This window comes from Patagioenas fasciata, chromosome W, assembly GCF_037038585.1.
Source record: "Patagioenas fasciata isolate bPatFas1 chromosome W, bPatFas1.hap1, whole genome shotgun sequence".
NCBI lineage: Eukaryota > Metazoa > Chordata > Aves > Columbiformes > Columbidae > Patagioenas > Patagioenas fasciata.
The window spans coordinates 46,501,120-46,524,918 of record NC_092559.1 but is presented as its reverse complement, the minus strand read 5'-3'; the positions used below and the strand labels follow the sequence as shown (position 1 = coordinate 46,524,918).

The 23,799-nt window shown below is 43.3% G+C and overlaps 1 pseudogene; it reads right to left on the bottom strand.

Annotated features, from left to right (window-relative positions):
- Window positions 1-6,444: 6,444 nt before the first annotated feature.
- LOC136114541 (rapamycin-insensitive companion of mTOR-like) overlaps window positions 6,445-23,799 on the bottom strand; it is a 96,218-nt pseudogene continuing 78,863 nt past the window's right edge.

The following is a 23,799-nucleotide window of genomic DNA, read 5'->3' as shown; positions in this document are numbered from 1 at the left end:
CACTACCAAAATAAAACTTCCTAGCTGAGAATTTCAAAACAGGCTTGTTTATTTAAAAAGGTTTGAAAGGTATCCTAAATCAAGAGTTATATGTCTAATGAACTCCAATACAGAAGTCAGACAAAAAAAGTCAGACTATCCTATGAAACATTTTAAATTTCAACATACTGCAGTACCTCATGTCAGAGGACATCTGTAACAAGGCAGAGTTTCCTACATCTGAGCTGCTGTTACTGGGGCTTGGTTGCAGTACTTTAGCATTTTGGCCTGCTGGGAGTTCCCACCTCAGCTCTGGCAGAGGCAGCTCCCTTGGTCTTTTTCTGGGGAGATTTTGCACTGATGAAATTTTATGATCTTGAAGTAAGGAAACAGAAATCCGAAAACTATTTATCTCATTGTTTGTTTATAATTCAACTTTCACATCTGTTGTCAAAATGCTAACACTTAATGTGCAAACATCACATCATAGAAAATTATTAATTCTCAGTATCAGTACTCTAAATTTTTAAAATTTTAAAATAAAAATAGTGTACAAACTATGGAACTATTTTCATATCTTAGAAAGCATTAATGTAAAATATATTTTTGACCAAAAAAAAAGTTTATTTGGAAACCTTCAGGTTGTTCTAGTTAATTAGTAACTTACAAATATAAATACAACAGCAGAATAACTTTAAGAAGTTTAAGTACATTTTAACAATTCATCCCCTTTGATAGGATTATGCTTCAGGAGGCTTTTAATGCCCATAGAGATGAACTGTACACACTACAGGAAAAAAAAAAAAAAGGAAAAAAAAAACCAAAAAACCCACAAAACCACAAAAAAACAAAACAAAAAAACAAACAAAAAAAGCACAAAAAAACCACCAAAAACCAAAACCAAACCAAACCAAAAAAACCCCCACAAATACAACAACAACAACAAAATCAAAGCAGGCAATACCATAAGCCTCTGTTTAAATTAAACACAGTTCAATGCAATATTCTTATGGAAATATATAAATACTTTTTCTTTCTATGTTACAGGTATACAATAGAAATCAGATTTCCATGTCTATTCAGTGACCTACAACCACTAGAACCTTCAAATATGTAGCAACATGTCACTAAATTTAAAAAAAAAACAAAAAAGACCACACGGGACAGGGAGAAGAAGTCTTGAGATTCTCTTTGATCCCTTCCCTCCTCAGAATGATTAATTTACATCATCTCTTGTAATACAGTTTTAGGGATGCTGACAGCCTAGTATTGAAACAATTTTTCAATTAAATCTATGAGACACCTGTCTTCCCCCCCGCCAAGACATTGCATCTTGTGCTAAAACACCCTATTCAGTGGCAAAATGGCATGTTATGTTTTTTGGCATAAATTACATTTCTCCAATAAAATAGTGTATTTTACAAAGCAATTCAAGCAAAATGTGCAATTTCTGCATGCTGTGGCATTGCTATTCATCTATGCTACACAATCCGAAGAAAATCCACATAGTGTACTGAACATACAAATCTGTTGAAAATGAAACTATCCAGAGAACCAGAATCAGGAGTTAAACAAAAAACAAGGAGATGGGGGGCTTCTAGCAAAATACAAACATGGTTTCTAGCACATCCCAAAGGTCATTTACAGTTCTCAGATTTCACTCTCACCTAGTATGCCTTTAATAAACACATGATAATAGAAGTATAAATGAAAAAAATTATGTGACTTGCTTTCAACTGGCTCGACAGAAAAACCCTGAAAAATAGGACTTCCATGCAGCCCTGCTAGGAGGTAAGCAGAAACCTCAGAGATATTCCAAAGCCTGGCAAGAATTCTTCCACTGTGATTGATCAGCTTGAGCTCACACAAGGCAACACTAGCTTCCTGAAGTCCAAAAATCCAAATACCTAGACCAGGACACAGACTAAGAAGCAGCAACAACTCTTTCACTAGGCTTTGATTATTACCTGTTTCTCAAATAGCTATATTTGTCTTCAGGCACCTAGTAAAGGTGCTATAGGGTTTTTTTTAGCTTTTCACTGCAAATTACAACTCTCTTGTCCAAGACCACAAGATATGTTTTGAAATAAAATGATAAAGTGACAAGCAGTATTCTCACTGCCACCTTTTTAAATGTTTATAAGGGCAGCTTACCTCAGTGTGCTAAGCCACTGTGCCTGAAACTACCCAATACTTGAGCACTTCATTGTGTCTTCAGAAAAAACACCACCATCAGGCACAGTGGCTTGGCACACTGAGGTAAGCTGTGCTAGGCACCTCAAAGCCTGACCATCTCCAGCCCCAAGTAATGTCCATGACAGCTGTAAGCATTCAGTATCTTTGAATTTCAGAGAGCTGAAAAAGTGTCTCTCTTCAAAGGGACACTTGCAGCACACAGCTTTGTCCTCCTCCCCACTCAGTGGAGAGAAACAGCCCCTCGGGGAAGTAACTGGGAGCCCTTTAGTTAGCTCTCTGCCCTTCAGAAAGGGTTTATCCCTTTACACTGACTGTAAAAGCAGACTACAAAAATTAGCCAGCTAATTTAGTTGACTAAATGCAATTGGTTTCACAGCCAGCCTCTCCTTCCCACAAAGGCTTTCACCTCAGAGCAGTCTGAGTATTTTGTGTTATCATGTTTAATCATTCAGGAGTTTTCTTTGCCACAGCAACCAAATTGTATTTGTATATAGTGTAAATAAAAGCTATATGCTTTATCATTTGTTTGACAGTATCACAAATAGTTACAACTGCAAAAAATACAAAGTGAGTGGTCTGTCAGTTTCCCTTGCTACCCATTCTAGGGGAAATGGAAGGATTCTTTGTTAGGATTAATATAAACACAATTTTTATTTACTACTGTTTTCTTTTGATGGATTATCATGAAGCAGATAAAACCCCAAAATAAAAACTTTTGAAAGGGATATTTTAAAAAAGAGATTGATAGAATTAGAAATTCACAGTTTATAACTAAGCCAATATCAAATTCCTTCAACAACAGAATCCCTTCATTGGTCAATTAAAATGAAAGTCATGTGAGTTTAATGTGGAAATATGTAAATTAATTCTAGAAATGTTATGTCATGTACAGTACATACTTTACATACTTGATGCACACTTGTTGAAATCAACTGACATACACTTTCAGGAAAAAAATTGTTTTATAACTGAATTTGCAGCAATAATTTATATGAACAAAGGTGTTTCTGTTTTAAATACTGGTGATAAAATTTGTTTATTTTGCTTTAACTGCAGAAAAATAACATGGAGTTGTTTGATGTAATCCCATCTAGTTATTAAAACAAATCTCTTATACGCTAGCCTGAGGTAGTGTTTGAGGCCCCATTTTTGGGGAAACTACATTATTTCCTTTGGAGTTTATACCACTGTTTGGTCTATTGTGATTGACATTTTGGTTTTACGGAAGCTTCTATTTCTTATGAAAAGAGAAGTCCAATAGTTACTGGTGCAGTATGTTTCCAGAACATTTCAAATATGCCTTGACACATAGATATATTATTTGTGTCACTGACCATTAAAGAGTTGAATCAGTTTCTCAGGAACTAAATTTGACTATGAGCAGCAACTTAGAGATCAGCTTTAACAGAACTGGATGGTATGCAGTGCACATAAGAACTCAGTGAAGTGATAGCTGCAAAACAGTGCTTATGTGGCAAGATGAAATTTCCAATAAGAGGAAATAAATTCTACATTTGACTAAGAACCATGTTATACTGTTCACAGGACTATTAGGTTGGTGCAAAAGTAATTGTGGTTTTGGACTGTGAATTTTAAATCATTATAATTAGGCTCAAACACATCTTTATTAATCAAAATAGGAACCATTACAATCAACACAGTTTTGCCAATGAGAAATAAGTTTGTTCATTCCTGTAGCATAAAAATCTGTGTTTCAGGATTCGACTAACTCTTGGAAAGCATTTTCTGCATCCTGCTGGTTGGGAAGCATTTTCCCTGCAAAAAGTTGTCAAGATGCTTGAAGAAGTTGGCAAGAGATCAGGTGAATATGGTGGATGAGGCAAAACTTTGTAGCCCAATTTGTTCAACTTTGAAAGCGTTGATTGTACAATGTGTGGTCGGGCATTGTCATGGAGAAGAATTGGACCCTTTCTGTTGACCAATGCCAGCTGCAGGCATTGCAGTTTTCAGTGCATCCCATCGAGTTGCTGAGCATCCTTCTCAGATGGAATGGTTTCACTGGGATTCCAAAACCTGTAGTGGATCAGACTGACAGCAGACCACCAGACAGCGACCATGACCTTTTTTGGGTACAAGTTTGGCTTTGGGAAGTGCTTTGGAGGTTGTCACCAGTTGTATAAAATCCACTTTTTGTCCCATGTCACAATCTGACTGAGAAATGGTTCATTGTTGTTGTGTAGAATAAGAGAAGACAACACTTCAAAACGACAATTTTTTTGATTTTCAGTCAGCTCATGAGCTTTTTCACCTTTCCAATTTGCTTCAAATGCCAAATGACCATAGAATGGTCGATGTTGAGTTTTTCAGCAACTTCTCCTGTAGTTGTAAGAGGATCGGCTTTGGTGATTGCTCTCAATTGGTTGTTGTCAACTTGCGATGGCCGGCCCCTATGCTCCTCATCTTCAAGGCTCTTGTCTCCTTTGTGAAACTTCTTTAACCACCACTGCACTGTAAGTTCGTTAGCAGTTCCTGAGCCAAATGTGTTGCTGATGTTGCAAGTTGCCTCCACTGCTTTATGACCCATTTTGAACTTGAATAAGAAAATCACTTGGATTTGCTTTTTGCCTAACATCATTTCCATAGTCTAAAATAAATGTAAAATAAACAGCAAGTAATAAGTCAGTAGCAGGAAAACATAAAGTGAGAAAAGCACATTAAAATGATGTATAACATAACCACATTTATTTAAGAATTTATTTCAATATCAAATGGCAAATTTCAGCAATGCAAAAACCACAATTCCTTTTGCACCAACCTAATACTTATTGAAATCTCCAGTAGTATAACTAATAAGAACAGCGTTATAAGCATCAGGACAAATTTCACTTATCTTAAGTATTAATCAGACAATTATAAAAAATTGTAGAAGTGAATGGATAAAAATACATTCTACCTCAGTACAGTTCAGCTGAATTATTCACGTATATCAAAATCAAACAGTAATCCTTTCTATTACAGGCATTCTAACAAAGGTGGTCATGCTACTGTATATATATATTTTTGCATATATTACTTTAATATAAAGGCTTCTGAATCTTTAGATCCATTATAAAAGTGACGGGGATTATTACCTTTTTTTTTTAAGCTTGCACTCATTAATTTAGAAACCTCCCTAGTAACATGATAGACATTACTATTTTAGTCATTAACAGTCACTGTATCATGTAAATTTTGCAACAAGTCTCAAATACCAATATAAAATTATAATTACTGTTGCTTCAAAATTTGCTACTTAAGGCTTTTCACTACAATTATTAGTACTATCTGATGCTTGATCACTAATCCATTGAAAATTCAAATCAAACCTTTGTTTTTATAAAAGACTGTTTCCATGGAACTTGGAAAATGCTCATTTTATGTCTTCTCACAAAAGCAGCAACAATTAAATGTCTTCAAGTTTACTTAAATGTTATTTTATCTGATACAAATCATGCTTTTTAAAGGTTTTTAGTTAAGAGTAGACCAACATTCATACTATATGGGCATGAGTATAGAAACTGCAAACACATGCATATCACTCAGGGAAAAGAATTTATTTCAGCTTGTTATTTTTAAATCCAACTGTAGTGAAAATCCTTAACTGGTTCGGATAAGATACATGTACATAAGTGCAATGAAATTAGAGACTGCTAATGAAAATACTTACAACTGTAGTAATAGTAAAATAACTTCAAGGAAACCTCAGATTCACAGAGGCATTTCTTTCTGTTTGAAGTTACAAAGTGCCAAGTAGTGTTATAAACAGTACAAAAGACAACAGAGAAGGGCTAACATTAATCCCCTGGTGTCCATGATCACATCATGGCTCCCTATTGCTAGCAATGGAATGCACCCTCACCTCTATGATTCCTGGTATCCAGGGGCTAAAAAGCAAGGCATCATTCTGTTTCTCTGGAACAGAATCAGAATTCAATCATAAAAGATGCCTCTGTGTGTTGTCCCATTTTTTTTCTTAAATTTATGGTAAAAAATGAAATGAAAACTTGTGGAGGTGTTTAGTGCTCAGCTCTTGCATATACTGGTAATTACTATTATTAAAACTATGTTAACGTTTAATAACTCCCCAAAGGGCTCAAAAGACTGTGGCAGTAATTGGTTAAGGAAGAAAAAGTTTTCAGTTTAGTCTTCAGGTACCAGTAGCTTCTGTAACAGTCTAGAAAATGATGCTCCAAAGATTTTATCCAGTCAATCAGAGGTTGTCTGAGGATTTCAGAAAGTCTATATGCAATGCACTGCACGAGACAGAGGTCAGAATTCAGCTGATGTATCAATTACTGGCTGTTTTGTTGGTGTTGCTAAAATAGCCTCAGCTTCTTCATGCATCTAAAAGAAAAAGATGAAATATTAATGTAGTTAGAGATTTTACTAGAAAGACATAATAAAATAATTTCCTTTAAGACATATCTGAAAGCATTCAGAATATGAAACCCACCCCCAGCTGGCACATTTTGGTGCATTCAATTCATCTGAACTCTCCACTTACTTTTAAGAACTGTACATCTTGAAATAGCTCCTGAATGAACCTTCGAGATGGAAGTCGAAATGTACAATGTGCTAACAAGTAGGACATCTCAGAGTAAAGGCATATGTCATCAAATGCTTGGGGATATTTCTCCTTAATTCTGATCAACAGGAAAACCAAAAATTTAAAAGTCTTGAACAGATTTCCATCATATTTTTAAAAATTGTTCAATTAAATTTTGACTGTCATAATCAACAAAGTAGAACTCTTCAGTAATAGGCATTAAACATTCTGGATCTGATGAAGCAAGAAAATCAGAACAGATAGCATTATTTTGTACCAAACTGGAATAAATCCATATTAAGGAGATGAAATAGAATATATAATTTGAAAGTTGTACAAAATCTCTGAGATCACTTAGTCTTAAAATAATACAGGGTGTTTCAAAAAGATGGACCCAATTTGAAATCACTATATCTCTGCAACCACCAACCTCCCATGAATGAAACTCTTACCACTTGAAAGGGCGATGCATAGAGTTTCAAATGATTACTGCTAGATGCCTCTCCCAGCACACAGTCATTTGCAAGAATGCTGTAAAATTTAGTCCATCTTTTTGAAACACCCTGTAGATGTAGAAAGAGAACAGTACATCTAAGAATAGGCATCCACATGTACAGCAGTAATAAAAAATACAAAACGCTAACTTAATTATCTGTAAGCATATTTAAAACTAAAATGAATGTTTCTGCATTTTCTTTTAGCAGTCATATGTCAGTTTCCAACATCACTAGCCCAGAAACCTACATTTTTTTATTATAACGTGTGGTCCCTGGATTTATATTCCTATATTTTAACATGAGCTTTTCTATAAATCAATTCCAGTAGTTGTACTCTTGCCAAAAGCAGATTCATGTTTCTTAAGAAGTTGTTTTCAGATTGTTATTCTGGTTATTTGATACATATTATTTGGCACAAAAAAAATTTACCATTTCTTTTTTTAAAGATGCATGACATACTGGGTATATAATGAAACATCACTGCAGTTGAATTACCGATTTTAAAAACAATGGGGAAGAGACAATTAAAGACAGAACAAACATTTTAAAAGCTTTTACATTATGTTCAATCATCCCCAGTAACCCACAAGAATACCTGCTTGCCAATTTTTTGAGAAGTCAGAAAAAAGGTGAAACACGATCTCGGAGATCTTAGAAAATACATGCAACTAAGTGTTGCTAAACCACCTAAAATGTATTTAACTTACATCAGGAGTCCAGTTTCATGGCCCTTAGTTCCTACTGAACTACTCAAATTGATTACTAAACGTAAGACTTCTTTCCGCAGAAGTATTCTGCACACTGGTGTATCATCTGGGATTGATTTTACTCCTAGAAAAACAAATTAAATGGTATGGAGTTTAAGCAGAATAGTCTTTGATTGTGCCTATCCTATGTCATGTAAGTCTGTTTTAGCATTATATACACACACGGGTACATATTTATGTATGTATAGAAATATTCCCATTAAAATTAAAACAATCATATTATTTTCATTAATTTTAACATGGAAATATTTAAAAAAGGTAGACTAGCATTTCATAAATGCTGTGTGACATTTAGAAAAATCTCTGAGATTCAGTTACAGTGCTGTCTCTATCACTAAATTATGTTGCAAACTGAGTGGGGTGATTACCTGCTCTGTTTGTACCAGATACTGGTGAAGTTAGCAACCAGCTACTTTATAAGAAATGATGATAATTCAAAATGCAAAACAGAAGCCTAAAAAATAAATGTCTTTCTCTTTAGAGAAATTCAGTATTTTTTTTTAACTAACAAAAATGTGTTGGAAAAAAAAGGCAACCAATTTTATTGTAATGCTGCATTTACATTACCTACAAAAATACCACAAAGATAAAGCAGAACAGTTTGAAAGTATGCTATCTGCCACAGTCATTGATAATGCAACTACCTTCCTGGATAATGAGGGTTTGTGTGTCATTGTTTCTGTTGTCTGCTTGCTTCTTTTTAAATAAAGAACATTATTTGTTGCAGTATAAATAAAATATTTTTCCACAATACCTAAAAAAAACTTTAAGAGTTATAGTCTCTAGTAATCATAAGGCTTTCAAACTTACCTAGTACAAGGTCTGTACTCTTGGTGCTGCTAGCTGAACCATGGGATACTGCATCGCTACAGCTTGAAATTCCAGAAAATTTGGAGGAATGCACATCTAAGTGATTGTGTATGGTCTGGCGACACCAGTCAGTATATGGAACGTCTGAAAAAGCTGAGAGAAACATGATGTTTCATCTTTGTTATTCACACTTTTCCTCACTTCAAATGTTTTTCTTATTTTTTAACAATGTTAAGTATGCAAGACACTGATGCACAATGTACGGTAACTAGGAGTATATAAAGCAGCTGTAAACTAGATGTTTGATTTTGGACAAATCATACTCAAAATGTTTAAAAATAACTTTTTTGAGTCTTATAATACTTAAGTGAAAATAATCAACTCAAGCACTGACAGAAGCCTAAAAAACTCTAATCACATGTAGAGTTCTTATGTAAAACAGAACATGGATATATCAATAACATAATTAAGATGCTCTTGCATATGCACAAGCTTTGTGTTCATATGATTACCACAGGTCTTGCAGAAAGAGCTCTGACTTCATCAACAGAAAGATATGACAAGCAAGATTCTTCTGTGAGGTTTCACTATCCACAGTCTTTGGCATTTTGGGTGTAAAGAGATCAGTGTAAAATCCAAGCTTTTAATTGTTGTGCAGTTAACAGAACCACAGAAAAACACAGGTCTGAAGGGACTTAGGGAGATCACCTAATTCAACCCCTTGCTCAAAGAAGGGCTCACTTAAAAATGAGATCAATTTACACTGCAAAGATTTATGTTTAACTGGAATTTCCATTCCTACAGCACATGTCCGTGGTCTCCTGTCCTTAGGCTTTGTACTTCTGGAAGAGCCTGGTTCTGCCTCGCCTGTAATCCCCTCATGCTAATTGAAGAGTACAACTGAGATTTTGTTTGCCATCTCTTCTTGATACTGAACTTGAGTTCAAACTCAGCTTTCTTGGCCATTTCTCACATTTTGTGCATCAGCCCCCTTGCCAACAGTGTTGCTACCTGAATACATAGCACTGTTGTACAATAGTAAGGATTCCTACTAAGCAGAAATTGGAATTTCCATTACGGGATTATCTTTTTATTACAGACAGTGTAAAAAGACAATATAACTGCAAACTCTGCAGAGGAGGTTAGGAAGAAAATAATTCTGAATCTGATCTGAATCTCAAAATATGAAGAAAGATGACTAAATCCCAGAAGTTATACCTCAACTTCAGACTCCGCAATCAGATTTCCTTAGTTTTGTTTTATGGTACAGACTTTTCATTAGTTCAATCACAAACCTCAGTTTTCAGGACACTGATTTATAAGTACTAAATAAGGTTTTGAATGTTATATTTTAATAAGTTTTTAGAAATATTTAATATCACTAGAAACAGAAAAGATGAAAATGACCATAGAAATACCATTGGTTCCATAGTGAGCTTATTAAGGAAAACTAATTTCAAGGTCAATAGTCAGTAAAGAGGGGAAACCAAACCAAACCAAACCAAAACACCACCACGCAAAAAAACCCAGACCAAAGAAACAAACAAAAAAACCCCCTCAGAGTTTCATCAATTTTAAAGATTAACAAAATTAAATATTTTAATTCAGTTTTATCATACTTTCCCATAAGGAACAGTAACCTGTATGACTATACAAAGAATTGACTTGGTTGTTAGGCTGATAATCCGGTATTTGTATGCAGACACAGTAAAGGCAGTTCTCATCTGTATGCTCCTGTAGCCCTGTATCCTCTGTATTTTCGAAAAACTGAGAAACATCTGAACGGCTGGTATTCATTATTTCTGTTAGACTGATCTGCTGTCGAAGCATCTGAAAATGAATTTTGACAACATCACTTCTACCTAATGGAAGACCTGTAGATAAGCAGACATCAAAAAAAACAAAGCATACAACCATACAACAAGTGGCTGAAACTCAATACAGTCAGCTGATCGGAGCCAGCCCAGCGAGAGCCAGAGCCAGCGAGGTTCAGCCGACCACGAGGTTCAGCCGAGATTAGGAAGCGCACAGGAAAACGCACAGGAACAGCGTGGTTCCCAGCATGTCCCGATCCCTGAAGCCCCAAAAGCCATTGCGAGAGAACGGCTGATGTGACAGAGGGTGTTCCTACAGTGACGGCGGGAGGTTTAAAAGCGACTGAAACTCAAATCAAGCGTTCCATCAGCTGATCGGAGCCAACCAAGGGAGAGCGAGAGCCGGCGATGTTCAGCCGACCACGAGGTTCAGCCGAGATTAGGAAGCTCAGAAGGAAACGTACAGGAACAGCGTGATGGTCGGCATGTCCCGATCCCTGAAGTCCTGGCAGCCATTGCGAGAGAGCGGCAGACGTGGCAGTGGACGTTCCCACGGTGACGGTGGGAGGTTTAAAAGCGGTTGAAACTCGATACTAGCGTTCAGTCAGCTGATCAAAGCCAGCCCAGCGAGAGTCAGAGAAGGCGAGGTTCAGTAGACCACAGGGTTCAGTCGAGATGAGGAAGCTCAGAGAGAAACATACAGAAACAGCACAAATCCTGGCGTGTCCTGACCCCTGAAGCCCCGGCAGCCATTGCGAGAGAGCGGCTGACGTGGCGGGGGGCGTTCCCACGGTGACGGTGGTAGGTTTAAAAGCGGTTGAAACTTGTTACCAGTGTTCAGTCAGCTGATGGGAGCCAGCCCAGTGAGAGCCAGAGCCGATGAGTTTCAGCCGAGATTAGGAAGCTCAGAAGGAAACGTACAGGGACAGCGTGATTCCCAGCGTGTCCTGATCCCTGAACCCTCGACAGCCATTGCGAGAGAGCTGCTGACGTGGCGTGGGGCGTTCCCACGGTGATGGCAGGAGGTTTAAAAGTGGCTAAAACCCGATACTAGCATTCAGGCAGCTGATGGGAGCCAGCCCAGTGAGAGTCTGAGCTGGCGAGGTTCAGTCGATCACGAGGTTCAGCCGAGATTAGGAAACTCAGAGGAAAACATACAGGCACACCGTGATTCCCGGCATGTAATGATCCCTGAAGCGTAGGCAGCAATTGCGAGAGAGTGGCTGATGTGGCCGGGGGCGTTCCCACGGTGATGGCGGTAGGTTTAAAAGCGGCTGAAACTTGATACTAGCGTTCAGTCAGCGGATGGGAGCCAGCCCAGCGAGAGCCAGAATTGGTGAGGTTCAGCCAAGATTAGGAAGCTCAGAGGTAAATGTACAGGGACAGCGTGATTCCCGACGTGTCCCGATCCCTGAAGCCCCAACAGCCATTGTGAGAGAACGGCTGATGTGGCAAGGGGAGTTTTCATGGTGATGGCGGGATGTTTAAAAGCGGCTGAAACTCGATACTAGAGTTCAGTCAGCTGATGGGAGCCAGCACAGCGAGAGCCAGAGCCGGCGAGGTTCAGCCGACCACGCGGTGCAGCTGAGATTAGGAAGCTCAGAGGGAAACGTACAGGAACAGCGTGATTCCCGGCGTGTCCCAATCCCTGAAGCACCAGCAGCCATTGTGAGAGAGTGGCTGACTTGGCTGGTGGGCGTTCCTACGGTGATGGCGTGTGGTTTAACAGCTGCTGAAACTCGATACTTGCATTCAGTCAGCTGATCAGAGCCTACCCAGCGAGAGCCAGACCCTGCAAGGTTCAGCCGACCACGAGGTTCAGCTGAGATTAGGAAGCTCAGATGGAAATGTACAGGGACAGCGTGATTCCTGATGTGTCCCGATCCCTGAAGCCCCAACAGCCATTGCGAGAGAACGGCTGATGTGGCAAGGGGAGTTTTCATGGTGACGGCGGGATGTTTAAAAGCGGCTGAAACTCGATACTAGAGTTCAGTCAGCTGATGGGAGCCAGCACAGCGAGAGCCAGAGCCGGCGAGGTTCAGCCGACCACGCGGTGCAGCTGAGATTAGGAAACTCAGAGGGAAACGTACAGGAAGAGCGTGATTCCCGGCGTCTCCCGATCCCTGAAGCATCAGCAGCCATTGCGAGAGAGTGGCTGACTGTGGAGAGTCTCTGGCTGTGTGCTGTGAACAAGCCAGGGCTTGATGTGGCTGTGCTACACAGAAGGATTTCCCTGAGACACCAGAGACAAAAGGAAAGTAAACAGAAGCTGCTCTGCCCTCGACCCAGGCTGCAGGAGGGGCGTTGCCGCTGCACATGAACAGTCTGTGAACAGTGCCCTGCAGCTAATCACCATAGTGGGGGGGGGATGAGTGACTGTAAGTGTAACCAATTGTAGCCTGCGCTTGCTGCATGGCCTTTTGGTATAGAGTATATAAGGCTTGGAAAAACGTGGTCTCGGGGACATTGATATTCAGTGTTGTTAAGAGTTCATTAAAGAGTACGGATGGTAAATTCACATTGAATTAGACTCCTTACTCTCGCCCGGCCCGCCCGTTCGATCAAAGAGCTTATGCCAGCATCTGGATTCGTCGAATTTATTACTACAACAAATGGTAGCAGAAGGATGGATCGTTAGCAAAGCATAACGCTCCTGATCGACATTACTGCGGTAAGCAGCGTTCATAATAACGGAGCCAAGCCGGGGTGTGCGATTGTGTGCCTAGTCCGATATCAAAAGACGGGCATCGTCGAGCTGGCCACTCGCATCCTACGTTAAGACCGCGCTGATAAGATAATGGATATTGAAACAGCCGGGGCACTGCTGACGGCTATTCTCTCTAAGAGAGGTATTGAATCGTCACAGGAAAAGCTAATCACATTGATTTTTTTAGCTCAGAAGTGGGGACACTTTGGAGAAGTTCCACTTTTGTTTTCCCCAACGGAATGGAGATCAGTGGGGGACACTATGTGGGACAAAACTATCAGAGGGGAAGAAGAGAAAGAAATTAAAGCTGTGAGAGAATTGTGGAAAATCGTATTAGAATCATTAGAAGTTATGAAATCGGAACAACGTGCCGCCCTAACAGCCGCGGAGGCGCTTGTCCCAGAACAAACCTGGACTGATAAAACTTGTCCAAAAGAAAAGAGGGGCCTGTGGGCTACTCTGTGGGGTCTGCCTGCCGTTCGGGGTGGTCGCGGGGTCCCGGCTCAGCCAATACTTTCACAATCCGATCTGCAACGCGAATTAGAAACTTCGCGGCTCATAAACAAAGGACCGGAAGTTTCCCCCTCCGAGTCTCTGGGGCAATGTGCCAAGAAAGCGGAAGTGCAACTAGTCGATTGTCCGGATGTGGGAGGCCCTGAGTGCCGCCCTCCTCCTACCGCTCCGCCTCTGCCCTGCCCCGAGCCGGACGCCCCCCCTCCCTCCGAGAAAAGCGTGGGGGCCGGGCCCGGACAGGCTGGGCTGCCGCCGCCGCCGCCAGGGCCGGGGCCGCCTCAAACTTTGCCTCCGCAAGCACCCGCGGAAGTTTTTTGTGAGCCTCCTCCTACATCATTGGGCTCACCTCAAGCAGTAGAGCAGTTACTGCAAGTTATTACCAACAAGCTTGAACAACTTAAGAGTGTCAAATGTAGAGAAAAATAAGGAACAAATTGAGTTTCAAAAACCAGCTTGCCCTTCACAAACAATGCCATCAAAAGTACCTATAGATTCTACTGACCAGCCACAGCCCCGACGTGGCAGATGGTCAGGGGTCATCAAAGATGCCATTCTAGAAGGTGATTGGTCTCCAGCAAAATTAGCCCTACCGGTAATTCAAAATATGAACACTCAGACAGTGGTATGGGAACCACACGATTGGAAAATTTTGCAGCAAGCAAAACAAACAATCACCAACTATGGTATACGTTCAGAAGCGACCAGACAAATACTGCATTGGATTTTTACTGCTGACTTATTGTGTCCCATGGACTGTCAAAATTTAATGCGCCTATTATTAACTCCAGCGCAATTCCTTCTGTGGGAATCAACCTGGTATCAATGAGCGCAGCAAGAAACAGCAAAACACACCAGTCCAAATGACCCATTAACCAATGTGGTACCTGATGTCTATACAGGTCGTGGACAGTATGCTACCATAGAAGTTCAACTGCGATTTACAGCTGAAATTCACCAGAAATCTGCACAACTTGCCCTAGATGCCTTCTTAACCTTACCAGGACCATTAGCTCCCTCATTCAGCGGAATACGCCAAGGCACCACAGAAGATTTCTCACATTTTATTGACCGGCTACATGAAGGAGTAATGCAAAATCCGGACTTATCAGGAGAAATGAAAAATCAAATGTTTCGGCTGTTAGCTTTTGATAATGCAAATTCAAAGACTAAGCAAATATTAGCAACTCTGCCACCAGGATCATCAGTAGAACAAATGCTGACACGAGTAGCCAGATCAGAAGAACACCGAAGTGCAGAGGTGATGGCTGCCGCTTTCGAAGGGGTCATGCAGAGATCTTTCCGACAAGTTAGCCAGCAAGTCTCATCTACAATGCAACCAGTTGTAGCAGCAGTTCAGCGATCAACAAATAAATTCTGTAAATCATCATACAATTCCTGTCATCGCTGTGGAAGTAAAGAACATGTCCGAACGAACTGTACTGCAGCAGTTTGGTGTGACAGATGCCAGTCTAACACTCATGCTACAAAAATTTGCCGGAGATCGGGAAACGGTCAAGTGAGCACGAACGGAGTGCGCGCGAGGACACAAAGAACATCTCCGAACCTGTATCACAATCAGCGACCAACCGTGAACCAGGCTTCTTTCACCTCAACAAGCCAAGCACCGCAGGAAGCCTCGGAGTTGATGTGGAGACAGCAGTAGATATTACATTGATCAATACTGCAATTCATAGAATACCAACTAATGCTAAAGGACCTTTATTTAGACAAGATAGTCTCATTGGAGGCCTATTGGTTGGCCGTTCTTCTGCTAGTATTAAAGGTCTTATAGTAATACCAGGTATAATTGATGCAGATTTCACAGGAACTGTTCAAATTCTGGCCTACACTCTGCATCCGCCAATTTTTATTCCTTCTGGGAGTAGAATAGCTCAGGTAGTAGCATTGGAAAATTGCCTACCAATGCTTCCAGGAGTCCCTCCAGCATCCTCAACAGAAAGGCGTGATAAAGGATTTGGATCGACAGGTCCTGCAGTTTGCTTCACCTCATCAATGACTCAGCGTCCCATGTTACGTGTGCAACTATTTCAGTCTGATTCTACTGTTGTTGTAGAGGTAAATGCAATGCTTGATACTGGAGCAGATGTCTCCATCATTAGTCAATTCAAATGGCCACGAAATTGGAAACTTCAAAAATCAATCTCTTCCACTGTAGCTGGAGTAGGGGGTCAAACTACTCCAAATATAAGTGTTGATCCCATTTCCATTAGTTTCCCTGAAGGTCAATGTGTTACCCTTAGGGTGTATGTAATGGAATTGCCAAGCAGCCTTGAGGCGCTTATTGGCCGTGACGTCTTGGGGCAACTTGGTGCCGTTTTAACTACCTCACCTTTTCCTTAGTGGTCACTGGAAAGTAGTTGCCCAACCCTCCATTGACCTGGTTAACAGATAGCCCAGTTTGGGTTGACCAGTGGCCACTAACAGAAGAGCGACTGCAAAAGGCACGTGAATTAGTAGAAGAGCAATTAGTTGCAGGCCATATCAAGCCTTCTACTAGTCCATGGAATACCCCAATTTTTGTAATACCAAAAAAGAGTGGAAAGTGGCGATTATTACATGACTTGCGAAAGGTAAATGATCAAATGCAAGCCATGGGTGCTTTACAGCCTGGATTACCATCACCTGTAATGTTACCAGAAAATTGGCATATTCTAATTATAGATTTAAAGGATTGTTTCTTTACCATTCCTTTAAATGAGCAAGATACACAGCGTTTTGCATTTACACTGCCTTCAGTAAACAAAGCGGAACCAGCTAAAAGGTATGAGTGGGTAGTGCTACCGCAAGGTATGAAAAATTCTCCTACACTGTGCCAAATGTATGTTGCATGGGCACTTCAACCTATTCGTGCATCATGGAAACAAACAATTATTTATCATTATATGGATGATATTCTGTTCTGTCAACAAGCTGAGTTCACAGAAAGTTCCATAGTCCAAATTACGATCAAACTCAAAGAAAAGGGGTTGGTCATAGCTCCAGAGAAAGTTCAAAAGTCTGCACCTTGGAAATACCTTGGTTGGTCCATTTGTGATGCACAGATTCGTCCACAAAAAATTGAATTACATACTGATTTACAGACATTAAATGATGTCCAAAAATTGTTAGGGGACATACAATGGATTAGAAATTGCGTAGGCATTACTAACAATGATATAGCACCTCTTACTTCACTTCTAAAAGGAGGTGATCCAGCTAAGAAAATAAGCTTAGAGTCCGTGCATCTCAAATGTCTTTCTGATATTATACAAAAAGTACAGACAAATTGGTCTAGCCGAAGACTTTCTGATCGACCAATTTCCCTCCTTATTAGCAATCTAGAACATCCGTGTGCAATCATCTGCCAGTGGCAAAACAAAAACGGGGAATTCTCCATAGATGTTGCTACAGATTCTTCCTTTTGTGCCACTGTCAGATTGAAAACAGAAAATGATTTACGATTATTAGAGTGGATTTTTCTTAGTGTCCAACCAAAATTCAGTATTCAAACAAGACCAGAAGCAATTGGAGAATTGATTCGAAAAGGAAGATCTCGAATATTAGAAATTAGCGGTCAGGAACCAGATGACATCAGTATTCCGATAAATGGAGCCGATTTAGAATGGTGGCTGAGACATTCGATGCCTATACAGAATGCATTATTAGGATTTATAGGCAAGGTACATTCACGACAACCAAAAGGTAAACTATGGTAATTCCTTAGAACAAATCAGTGGTTAGAGAGAAGCAAAGTAAAAGCAAAACCTGTTGAAGGCCTTACAGTATATACAGATGCAGGAAAACGAAGACACCAGGCAGCATGTGTCTGGCAAGAGAATAGTCAACGGAAACAGCATTTAATTGAAGGTTCAAAAGAGGATTCATTGCAGACTTTAGAGCTCACGGCAGTAATATGGGCCTTAAATAATTGGCTGAAATCTTCTTTAAATGTTGTCACAGATTCTTTGTATGTAGCAGGTGTAATACCCAGAATGGAAAATGCTCTGTTAAGACAATTGAATAATCCTCGATTAGGAAAATTGTTTGTACAATTGAGAGCTATTTTAAATCAAAGAAAAGAACTCTGCTGTGTGATTCACATCCGCAGTCATCAATGGAATCTTGGTCTAGGTGAAGGAAATCAAATTGCAGATAGTTTAGTAAGTTCTGTACAGCACATGCCTCCTGTGATCGTTCATCATTATCAGATCAGACTAGGAAGGAAAAACACTTTACCGGAATTCATGGTGAGATATCGTGATCCCACCACTGGATTATGGAAGGGAGCAGTACCTGTTATTTTTAATGGTAGAGGGTATATGTGTCTCTCCACAGATCAAGGTCCATTATGGGTTCCAAGCCGAGCAGTAAAGCCGGAGTTGAGACAAACTCAACCAAATCAACTCCCTGCAGCAGAACCTTCGGAGGTCACAGAGTGAGGTGTAACCTTTGCATTGATTTAGCTGTGACATGTATGTGTACTATAGTTATATAAGTAGATCTTTAAACACCACTACCTCTTGAGTAAGTTTATCAGCACCCAGCACATCGTTTGTTATAAGTTGAGTACCTTTAAACCAAAGTTCTTGGAATTTATTTAATTAATCCATTGCGATATTTAAACGGCAATGGAATACCTCAGGTTTATTGCAAAGTGCACTGTTTATGTTGATTGTTGTTGTTATTTATATGTTATGTATAAGTTGTTTTTTTCTCACATATCAAAGAAGGATTAGAACACACAGCTAATCAATCCTGGCTTGTCCAAAAAGAAAAAAAAAAGGAGGAATTGTGGAGAGTCTCTGGCTGTGTGCTGTGAACAAGCCAGGGCTTGATGCGGCTGTGCTACACTGAAGGATTTCCCTGAGACACCAGAGACAAAAGGAAAGTAAACAGAAGCTGCTCTGCCCTCGACCCAGGCTGCAGGAGGGGCATTGCCGCTGCACATGAACAATCTGTGAACAGTGCCCTGCAGCTAATCACCATAGTGGGGGGGGATGAGTGACTGTAAGTGTAACCAATTGTAACCTGCGCTTGCCGCATGGCCTTTTGGTATAGAGTATATAAGGCTTGGAAAAACGTGGTCTCGGGGACATTGATATTCAGTGTTGTTAAGAGTTCATTAAAGAGTACGGATGGTAAATTCACATTGAATTAGACTCCTTACTCTCGCCCGGCCCGCCCGTTCGATCAAAGAGCTTATGCCGGCGTCTGGATTCGTCGAATTTATTACTACAACAGATGACGTGGCGGTGGGCGTTCCCACGGTGATGGCGGGAGGTTTAAAAGCAGCTGAATCTCGATACTAGAGTTCAGTCAGCTGATCGGAGCCAACCCAGCGAGAGCCAGAGCCTGTGAGGTTCAGCCGACCACGAGGTTCAGCCGAGATTAGGAAGCTCAGAGGGAAACGTACAGGGACAGCGTGCTTCCCAGCATGTCCTGATCCCTGAAGCCCGGACAGCCATTGCGAGAGAGAAGATGATGTGGCGAGGGGAGTTTTCATGGTGACAGTGGGAGGTTTAGCAGCTGCTGAAACTTGATACTCACGTTCCATCAGCTCATTGGAGCCAGCCCAGCGAGAGCAAGAACCGGCGAGATTCAGCCGACCACAAGGTTCAGCCGAGATTAGGAAGCTCAGAGGGAAACGTACAGGGACAGCGTGATTCCCGACGTGTCCCTTTCCCTGAAGCCCTGACAGCCATTGTGAGAGAGCGGCTGATGTGGCAAGGGGAGTTTTCATGGTGACGGCAGGATGTTTAAAAGCGGTTGAAACTCGATACTAGAGTTCAGTCAGCTGATGGAACCAGCACAGCAAGAGCCAGAGCCGGCGAGGTTCAGCTGACCACGAGGTTCAGCCGAGATTCGGAAGCTCATAGGGAAACGTACAGGGACAGCGTGGTTCATGGCGTGTCCTGATCCGTGAAGCCCTGACAGCCATTGCGAGAGAGCGGCTGACGTGGCGGTGGGCATTCCCATGGTTACGGCGGGAGGTTTAAAAGCAGTTGAAACTCGATACTAGAGTCCAGTCAGCTGATGGGAGCCAGCCCAGCAAGAGCCAGAGCCGACGAGGTTCAGCTGACCACGAAGTTCAGCCGAGATTAGGAAGCTCAGAGGGAAACATACAGGGACAGCGTGATTCCCGGCATGTCCCAGTCCCTGAAGCCCCGACAGCCATTGCGAGAGAGCGGCTGACGTGGCGAGGGGCGTTTTCATAGTGATGGCGTGTGGTTTAACAGCTGTTGAAACTTGATACTTGCGTTCAGTCATCTGATCGGAGCCAGCCCAGCAAGAGCCAGAGCCGACGAGGTTCAGCCGACCACGAGGTTCAGCCGAGATTAGGAAGCTCAGAGAGAAACATACAGGAACAGTGTGATTCCCAGCGTGTCCCGATCCCTGAAGCACCAGCAGCCATTGCAAATGAGCTGCTAACGTGGCTGTGGGCATTCCCATGGTGAAGGCGGGAGGTTTAAAAGCGGCTGAAACTCGATACTAGCATTCCATCAGATCATCGGAGCCAGCCCAGCGAGAGCCAGAGCTGACAAGGTTCATCCGACCACGAGGTTCAGCCGAGATTAGGAAGCTCAGAGGGAAACATACAGGAACAGCGTGATTCCCAGCGTCTCCCGATTGCTGAAGCCCTAGCAGCCATTGCGAGAGAGCGGTTGACGTGGTGGTGGGCGTTCCCACGGTGATGGCGGGAGGTTTAAAAGTGACTGAAACTCGATACTTGCATTCAGTCAGCTGATCAGAGCCAAGCCAGCGAGAGCCAGAGCCGGCGAGTTTCAGCCGACCACGAGGTGCAGCTGAGATTAGGAAGCTCAGAGGGAAACGTACAGGGACAGCGTGATTCCCTTCGTGTACCGATCCCTGAATTCCCAGCAGCCATTGTGAGAGAGCGGCTGACATGGCGGGGGGCGTTTCCACGGTGACGGTGCTAGGTTTAAAAGCGGTTGAAACTTGTTACCAGTGTTCAGTCAGCTGATGGGAGCCAGTCCAGCGAGAGCCAGAGCCGATGAGTTTCAGCCGAGATTAGGAAGCTCAGAGGGAAACGTACAGGGACAGCGTGATTCCCAGCGTGTCCTGATCCCTGAACCCTCGACAGCCATTGCGAGAGAGCTGCTGACGTGGCGTGGGGCGTTCCCACGGTGATGGCAGGAGGTTTAAAAGTGGCTAAAACCCGATACTAGCATTCAGGCAGCTGATGGGAACCAGCCCAGTGAGAGTCTGAGCCGGCGAGGTTCAGCCGTTCACGAGGTTCAGCCGAGATTAGGAATCTCAGAGGAAAACATACAGGCACACCGTGATTCCCGGCATGTAACGATCCCTGAAGCGTAGGCAGCAATTGCGAGAGAGCGGCTGATGTGGCCGGGGGCGTTCCCACGGTGATGGCGGTAGGTTTAAAAGCGGCTGAAACTTGATACTAGCGTTCAGTCAGCAGATGGGAGCCAGCCCAGCGAGAGCCAGAGTTGGTGAGGTTCAGCCAATATTAGGAAGCTCAGAGGTAAATGTACAGGGCCAGCGTAATTCCTGGCGTGTCCCGATCCCTGAAGCCCCGGTAGCCATTGCAAGAGAACGGCTAACGTGACAGTGAACGTTCCCAGGGTGACAGCGGGATGTTTAAAAGCGGCTGAAACTCGATACTAGCGTTCAGTCAGCTGATGGGAGTCAGCCCAGCAAGAGCCAGAGCCGTCGAGGTTCAGCTGACCACGAGGTTCAGCCGAGATTAGGAAGCTCATAGGGAAACATACAGGAACAGCGTGATTCCCAGCGTGTCCCGATCCCTGAAGCACCAGCAGCCATTGCGAGAGAGTTGTTGACGTGGCGGTGGGCATTCCCACGGTGACGGCGGGAGGTTTAAAAGCGGCTGAAACTTGATACTTGCGTTCAGTCAGCTGATCAGAGCCAAGCCAGCGAGAGCCAGAGCCTGCAAGGTTCAGCCGACCACGAGGTTCAGCCGAGGTTAGGAAGCTCAGATGGAAATGTACAGGGACAGCGTGATTCCCGACGTGTCCCGATCCCTGAAGCCCCAACAGCCATTGTGAGAGAACGGCTGATGTGGCAAGGGGAGTTTTCATGGTGATGGCGGGATGTTTAAAAGCGGCTGAAACTCGATACTAGAGTTCAGTCAGCTGATGGGAGCCAGCACAGCGAGAGCCAGAGCCGGCGAGGTTCAGCCGACCACGCGGTGCAGCTGAGATTAGGAAGCTCAGAGGGAAACGTACAGGAACAGCGTGATTCCCGGCGTGTCCCAATCCCTGAAGCACCAGCAGCCATTGCGAATGAGCTGCTAACGTGGCTGTGGGCATTCCCATGGTGACAGCGGGAGGTTTAAAAGCGGCTGAAACTCGATACTAGAGTTCAGTCAGCTGATGGAACCAGCACAGCAAGAGCCAGACCCTGCAAGGTTCAGCCGACCACGAGGTTCAGCCGAGATTAGGAAGCTCAGAGGGAAACATACAGGAACAGCGTGATTCCCAGCGTCTCCCGATCGCTGAAGCCCTAGCAGCCATTGCGAGAGAGCGGTTGACGTGGCGGTGGGCGTTCCCACGGTGATGGCGGGAGGTTTAAAAGTGACTGAAACTCGATACTAGCATTTCATCAGTTCATTGGAGCCAGCTCAGCGAGAGCCAGAGCCACCGAGGTTCAGCCGACCACGAGGTTCAGCCGAGATTAGGAAGCTCAGAGGGAAACGTACATGGACAGCGTGATTCCCGGCGTCTCCCGATCCCTGAAGGCCTGACAGCCATTGCGAGAGAGCGGCTTACGTGGCGAGGGGCGTTCCCACAGTGACGGCGGGAGGTTTAACAGCGGCTGAAACTCGATACTAGTGTTCAGTCAGCTGATGGGAGCCAGCCCAACAAGAGCCAGAGCCGTCGAGGTTCAGCTGACCACGAGGTTCAGCCGAGATTAGGAAGCTCATAGGGAAACGTACAGGAACAGCGTGATTCCCAGCGTGTCCCGATCCCTGAAGCACCAGCAGCCATTGCGAGAGAGTTGTTGACGTGGCGGTGGGCATTCCCACGGTGACGGCGGGAGGTTTAAAAGCGGCTGAAACTTGATACTTGCGTTCAGTCAGCTGATCAGAGCCAACCCAGCGAGAGCCAGAGCCTGCAAGGTTCATCCTACCACAAGGTGCAGCCGAGATTAGGAATCTCAGAGGGAAACGTACAGGGACAGCGTGGTTCACGGCGTCTCCTGATTCCTGAAGCCCCGACAGCCATTGCAAATGAGCGGCTAACGTGGCGGTGGGCATTCCCACGGTGACGGCGGGAGGTTTAAAAGCGGCTGAAACTCGATACTTGCATTCCATCAGATCACCGGAGCCAGCCCAGCGAGAGCCAGAGCCGGCGAGTTTCAGCCGACCACGAGGTGCAGCCGAGATTAGGAAGCTCAGAGGGAAACGTGCAGGAAAACGTGATTCCCTTCATTACCGATCCCTGAATTCCCAGCAGCCATTGTGAGAGAGCGGCTGACATGGCGGTGGGCATTCCCACGGTGACAGCGGGAGGTTTAAAAGCTCTGAATCTCGATACTAGCGTTCACTCAGCTGATCGGAGCCAACCCAGCGAGAGCCAGAACCTGTGAGGTTCAGCCGACCACGCAGTGCAGCCGAGATTAGGAAGCTCAGAGGGAAACATACAGGGTCAGCGTGATTCCCGGCATGTTCCGATCCCTGAAGCCCCAGCAGCCTTTGCGAGAGAGTGGCTGATGTGGCTGGGGGCGTTCCCACGGTGACGGCGACCGCACCCCCTCCCCTTGCCTTGAAAAAGCCATTTGGAGGGCAGGGACTAGTCTCTGCCCACCAGGTGCAGAGATGAGCAACCAGCTTGTGTAGGGAGTGAGTTCCACCCACACTGTGCTGCAGCAGCGGGAGTGGTAGCTTGTGCAGCAGGGTGCAGAGAGCACTTGTTGCTTGTCAGCACCTCTAACTTATTGCTAGCGTATCAGACTGCTGATGACCATCATCGCC